Here is a 7,289-nt window from a genome sequence, read left to right on the forward strand (position 1 = left end):
AAACTGATGACTAGGGTTGATTTCTGAACGTGCAGTGCTGCAGTGTGTCATGGTCTGCAGTTTAAGGGGAAATTGTGTAACTGCTGAATATACTGACGTACTATACATTCCTCCTGTGAAAAAAAGAACCTGGAAATACTTAAAGTGCGTTTTGCGCTTGTTAATACGCTAGAGGCAATCCCAATGAAATGAAGAGGGAATGATAGAATTGAGATGGGGGGGGACACACAATCAATAGCTGTTATTTGGAATGCGCACTTGCTCAAGAAGCTTTGTTATTTCGTCATCCTCATTAGGGAGGCTGAGTGCTCATAGTAATAAAGACAGCTAACAATTCAGCCATGAATTTGTATCATAGACGCATGCTTTTCTGAGATATGATGTGTGTAGAAGGATAAATACTACATAGTTTTATTTGGAGAAAAATGGCTTTCTTAAAATTACTTGATTAATTTTAAAAGCGCTTTTAAAAGACAACCAAATGCATGCACTCAATTGAACTCCGTATTACTGAGGGTGTTTGAGAAAGGACTGAAGTGTATCAGATATGCACTCTATTCGGACGGGCAGAGCATTCATGTAAGGACACTTTTATCACTGCGACATAGCCAGCGAGCGTCTTTTATTGCCCGTGAGTTCAATCACCTGTAGCAGCTGAGCCTGAAATAGCACCAGAGTTGTAAGAAATACAGTGTTTGTGTAAGGACCTGGAAAGGTCTGACTGGCCGATACCAAATCCTGATATACTATCTGTACGGTAGATCACAAATGTAATTCTACAAGTTCATACCTAAGAAAATACATTCTTCTATACAAAATTTTAACCTGCACTGTTATTAATTTGACAGCTCTAACTAATGTGTAATGAGAAAATAACACTGTGTTAACTGGTCTTTTGTGATTTCAGTAAATGCTGAGCCAAAACCAAATCCCAGCAGTTACCTTTTTAGTATTGTTTTACTGTTTGGCCATGTTTGTGTAAGTGCTGTCTTTGGCAGCGCTGCCTTTCTACAGACCTGATCCTGAAGCCCTTACACAGGCAAAACTCAAACAGAGACAGAGTTTTACCTCTGAGGATTGTTGGGTTAGGGCTCATGACTGCAGCTAAGGACTGTCATCAATTAAGGACAGTTTCTCTAAATGAGCACTGTCCTCTGAAATTCTTTTTCGCTGTGCTCAGGGGAGGGTAAGTGTGGTAGCTGTGGAGATGTACACATCCAGGATTCAAAGCTTATTTAATATGGTGGGCGTGCAGTAACTTCAGGAGTTCTGGATTAGGTCTTTTAATGGCCTCATAACCCCAAATGCATACTATGTGCAATGTGGGGAGCTCTAGCAGAATAGAATAAAATAGAATAGAACAGAACAGAACAGAATAGAATAGGAGTATTGCCTTTGGAAGGGACCTACAACAACCATCCAGTCCAACTGCCTGAGCACTGCAGGGTGCTTGAGGGCACTTCATCTCAGTAGCTGTGGTCCATCACTGATGGAGCACTCACCAGAGCAATGGGCCCCCCCTGCATCCCTGCCGCAGCCAGGCAGAGAGGCAGCGGGCAGCTCACCAGCATGGATCCGGCAGTGGGGTGTGCACCAAACTGGGGCACCCATGACAAGCTGGAGGGAAAAGGGCTGGTTGCATCAAAGGTTTATGTTGTGGTTGAATACAATGAGTCTGGTGGGTGTATTTGTAATTCTCGTTACTCCTTGCTGTTCAGCTCAGGTATTCCACTGAGGATTGTTCCTTTGAGGAGGAGATTCGTCCTGACGGCTACAATGTCTATAAATCAAAAAAATACGGAATATCGGTGTCTTTGAGTAGTGCCAAGCAAAGACAACAGTTCAAAGGAAAAGATTTTCTTCCACTATCTCACTTCTTGCCTATGATTAACACTGTGCCCGTGGAGTCGACAGACTTTGGTGAATACGGCGATTACAGCCAGGCGTTTGAACCAGAGGTGTACTCCTCGCCTCTCGAAACGGACAGCATGGACCCCTTTGGCATCACCTCCAAACTGTTGCCGGTGAAGAGCCCCAGCTTTCAGAAATGACTCTGATCACACGCACGTGTTCTTAAAGAAATATTGCAGAATATTGCAGGGTTTTTAGCTTTTCATGTAGTGATACCTCGAACTTTTTTGTGTATTTCAGGACAGAGCCAGCCTTTTCCTTGCCATGTGCTGTACCTGTAGAGATGAGTGCCCAGAGGCTATTCTATAGTCTAAAGAATTACCTATCCATGGTTTTATTGGGAAAAGGATCAAATAAGAAAAGCTTAACAACTTCATCAGGGTTCCTCCATTACTGTGGTGATGATAATATCATAATTTTATAATCATAATTTTTCTGCATCAACTCATTACCATGTATGTTCACCTCTTATATCTGCTCTTAGGAGCAAATGCAGAAAACCTTTTTTTCCAGTCACAGGGGGGTTAGTGATCTTTTAGCTTCAGAGGCCGTAAAGACAAACATTCGGAATACAACATGATTAAGGAAAACCTGGCAAATGCGGTTAGTGAACTAGAGTTAATGCTGTTTCTTGAAAAGCTGCTGACAACATTCTGGGAAAACTTTCTATTGAAAGCATGCCACTGAAAAAAACAGTTCTGCTTGTATATTGTGCTTTTTCTTCCTTTAGGAAATAAGGGGAGAAAGGGAAAAACTTCTTCCTTCCCTTATTGCTAAAGGGTACCTAGGAAAACTGGATCTTTGATTTCTTTTAAAGGCTAATTTATGTTCACTGTGGGATCAGAATCATCCAGCAGAAAGTTCTCATTAACATCAGCGAGAATTCAGTGTGTGGTTGGAAGAGTGCACAGAACTAGCATTTATGTTCATCAGGTATGGAATGAGCAGCTCAAATTAGTGTTTAAGGTTCTGTTGTATATAAGCACGCACATCATTAGCAAACGGAGAGAAAGACTGAAAATGGATGATGTTTAGGTCAAATCAATTGCAAAACAGGTTTTCATGTTTAACCTTTAACCATCAGCAATTCTTTCAAGTCCCTTCCAGGCTTGATTCTGCATCTGTGGGAATCAGTGGCGAGACAGTTTAGTGACTTGAATGCCACAGAACTGGGTCAGCCACGCTGTTCTTCTTGCAGGAAGGGATTAGGAGTACCTTGTGGCCAAAACGCGAATGTCTGATGTATTCAGTTCTCTTCTCCTATTGTAAGAATTTGATGAAGGAATAACCAAGGTGAAACCAAAGAAAAAAAAGAAAAAAAAAAGTAATGTGAGAAAAGGGTTCAGGGATTCTACTCATTTCCAAAGGTTCATTTATAATAGAGATTTCTATACAAAAAAAGCTCTACTGGAAATACTGGTGTTCTTCTGACCTAGCACTTCATTGCCAATGCAATATTTATAATTAATTTATTGAATACATACATCTGTTTATTTTGTTACTGTTATTTATGCTCAAAATTATATTTATATACTCTTGAAGGTGGGTTTTTTAGTTGTAACAAATTTTGTGAAGTTTTGTAATCATGAAATTTTAGCAAACAGTAGCTTTTTAAATTTCTGTGCGTTATCAATAGTGTAATGTGTACATTTGCAATTAAAAAAAAATCATATTCAACACAGAAATCTAGCTGACTCTTTTGTCAGTCCTTTAGTCTAGAGACTTCACAGAGCTTTAGCAAGCTGTGGCATTTTGCTCTGCCGCAGCCGCGTGAAGGCGGAATCCCTCGTGAAGGTGGCGTAGTTGAGGTACAACAGGCAAGGACATGGAGAGTCAAAGGGGTTTTCCCAAAGCTAGGCAGTGAACTCTGAGGCTGGAATTCGAGTCTGTCTGCAGCTGGTTACCGATGAGCTTCATGTGAAACAGCATGTCTAAGAAAAGTGTCTCCGTTACGGAAGTGTTTTGGAAACAGCTCATTAAATTTTGACCTTGGGCTATGTGAAGGTCGCTCCACCTAGTCCTAAGTTGTTTTTCTCTTAATACAACAAATAAGTGAAGCTCAGTTTTAATCTGTGTGAGTGTGTCCTGATGCTTTCCTCCCATTCCTCATCATTCAGTCATAGAATAGAGTCATGGAATTGTTTAGGTTGGAAAGACCTTTAAGATCAAGCCCAACCATAAACCTAGCACTGCCATTCCACCGCTAAACCATGTCCCTAAGCACCTCGTCTGCCCAGCTTTTAAATACCTCCAGGGATGGAGACTCAACCACTTTGCTGGGCAGCCCATTCCAATGCTTGACAACCCTTTTGGTGAAGAAATTTTTCCTAATATCCAATCTAAACCTCCCCTGGTGCAACTTGAGGACATTTCCTCTCATCTTATCGCTTGTTCTTTGGGAAAAGAGACTGACCCCCCACCTGTCTACAACCTCTTTTTAAGTAGTTGTTAGACCTGGGCTGGCAAGTGCTGCCTGTAGACATCACCGGGTATACTTCATCTGCAATAAAGCAGTTGTGGATTTGCATCCATTCTATAAAACATCCCATTCATATTCCTTTTATGTCATTAAACCCTGCTGTTCACGCTGCTTGCAGCCTTTGAGGTGCCGGATACCAAAAGGAGTGCTAACCCCCAGTTGCTCGGAGGATGTGATTCCTCAAGGACATAGAAAAATTCCCGATCAGGTGTGGTTTCTCTGATTCTTCTTTGGCTATGCAAAATCCACCTACAAAATGCAAAAAAATCCCGTGGGTGGAAGGCTGCTCCCTTTTAAAAATGGGAGCCATGCTCAGCAGTGCAGCCAGGGAGAAAACTGGTTATTTTTGCCTGAAAAAGATGTAGATTTCTGGCAGGAAAAGAGCCCAAACGTTTCCGTTTGGAAATGCTGTGAGTCACAGGAATTGCAGATTTCTTGGCTGGCAAACAACTCCCATGTTTTTTCCCATACTCCTTTGTGCTGAGCCACTGCCACACATCAGGAGGGTTCCCGCTCCTCCTCTGCTGGGAGATGTAGTCCTGATTTTCAAGTAGGTTTAGTCCAAAAATTTTCAGGCTTGGGGCATTCTGTTTTTCTGTTTTTCATTTCCAGTTTTGATCAGACACTGTATTTTCTTTGGACGTTAGATACTTTTCAAGACCTTTTTGTAAAAAATAAAAAAAACAGAAAACAAAAGAAAATACGTATGAACTTTTAAAAGTTTGGTCAAAAAGATCCACTTCTAATTTTCTGCTAAAAAAAAAACCAACATGGTTTTGATGGGAAACATAGCAAAGAACTGAGTTCAGAGGGTACACTGTTTAATTTGACCAGTGAGATTTTTTAAGTAGACGTAACATATTGCTCGTGAATATTGCTCAAGAGCACAAAGATGAGCAACCGTACATTTGTGAACAGCATTTTGAGCTCTCTAGTGACCCTATTTGCTGACACCTTTGGATTTGCATCTTCCACCAGGAGCACAATGTTTCTTACTGCAACAGCATGGTTAGAGGTTGGTTCAGTATTTATTCAGACAGAGGGAAGAATGCCAGGAGCTAAATTACCCACACCGCTTCCTGGAGCACTTTAGTTTTCCTTGGAGGTTTCCCATCCAAGCTCTGACCAGACCTGGCTGTTTTGCTTATAAAATCTGACAAGATCACAGCTTGAGGTGGAAGGAAAACTCCCTCCCATCAGACCCCTGACTCGGTCAGGAACTTGGTGTGCAAAACCTCGGAACACCATTGCCTTTGGTTCTGTGGGAATGTAAACACCACCGCCGCAGTTCACCATATACCTCCCGGTTGATCATGGTTTCTCAAAGACAGTAGGACAATTGCAGTGCTTTCATTTGCAGTAGCACATTTTACAGCCTTAAAAGGTTTTTAAAGGTCAGGTGTCAAATGTCTCCTTGTGAAGTCTCAGTTAGAAGCTATGATGTGCAAATACAAGTTGTTAGAGTAGTGGGAAGGCTGTAGGAAAGGAGATACTGGGCATCTCCATTTCCACTTTGGGGAAGTGTAAAAAGCTATAAATCTTTCATTCAAGAGCCATAATATCACCTTCACCTCTGCTCGAAGCACTGAAACTATGTTTGTGGAAAATTTGGGACCACTCTTTCTACTCTGCCAGTGTACCTTGTGTATGAATGGAGAACGACACAATAAAGTAAGTAAGTGTACTTTCTTCTCTCAAGAATGTGTGGGAGCCAACCCTCCTTCCTGGCAGCTTCAAATGCGATGAAAGCAGAGGTGCATTTCCCTTGGAAGCGAATGGGAGTGCAAAAAAGACATCATTCACACTCTGAATTTGGGGTGAATTTTTGCAGATTTAGGCACACAGCAAGTTCATCAGGAACCCTGTTGGATGAGACTGGTGGTTGAAGGTAGGTGAGAATGGCCCAGAATGAGACCAGTGTTTTGTAGTCTACTTGCCAGGGCATTATTTTATTTTCAGCATTTTTCATCAATCCCGCTACCTACTGAGATCAAATAACTTGTTTTTCATTAACCTCCAAAGCAAGATTTAAACTGTAGCTGTTAGCTTAGCGGAAACCTTCAAAGACACCTTATATTTCCACCGGCATCAGAGAACAATACATGTTCGCTTGTGATCGCGTGGCTGTAGGGCAGGTAGGTATTCGCACCTGGCAAACCTTCAGTGATTTCATGTCAGGTCCAGTGATATCTACAATGTAAATGAATGCAGAAAGCGAGCTGGCCGACTGACTACAGTCGCTCTATTTAAATCAGTACAGCCTGCCACGACGGAGCATTTTTAATGAACTGTGATTGCTGCATCTGGTTAGCTAAACCTTTAGTAGCATGACTTTATTTTCACTCTAATGTAGTTTTATTTTTTCTTTAGACCCGTCTCTGGATTTTAAAGTCATCTTTTCGAGCCCTGTGCCCTCCTGTGTTTGATTTGGAGGATAGCAGGCCTGCTGTACCCGTTTGGATTGGCAAACTACTTTGGTGTGCCCGTGGCCACATTTTCATTAACTGTCTGGAAAGCGACAGTGTAAGTTACCATTAAAACATATGTTTGTAAATAAGTGTAAGTGCTTCCTTTTCCCGGTGTTGGTCTATAATAACAAATAAATGTTGCAACAAAGCAGTCTAGAATGGCCCGCTGAAGTTTGGGTTGGGTATTAAGATCATAAATATTTACATTTTGGGTATATACATCAGAAATACCCTACTTGAAAACCCCAAACGCCTCGGGTCAGTGCAAAACCAGCGTTGCTGGAGCCCAGGACCCGCTCCTCGTGCCCTGACGGCGCGTGGCCCAGCCACCGGGCTGACTGCCGAGCGGGCGCGAGTTAGCCCGTCCCGAAAATGAGGTCAAGAAATCAGAGAAAAGAATTTGCCGTCAATAATTTATTCCCCGCCCCCCC

Source organism: Egretta garzetta, unplaced genomic scaffold (assembly GCF_000687185.1).
Source record: "Egretta garzetta isolate BGI_Z169 unplaced genomic scaffold, ASM68718v1 scaffold454, whole genome shotgun sequence".
In the NCBI taxonomy this organism is placed as follows: Eukaryota; Metazoa; Chordata; class Aves; order Pelecaniformes; family Ardeidae; genus Egretta; species Egretta garzetta.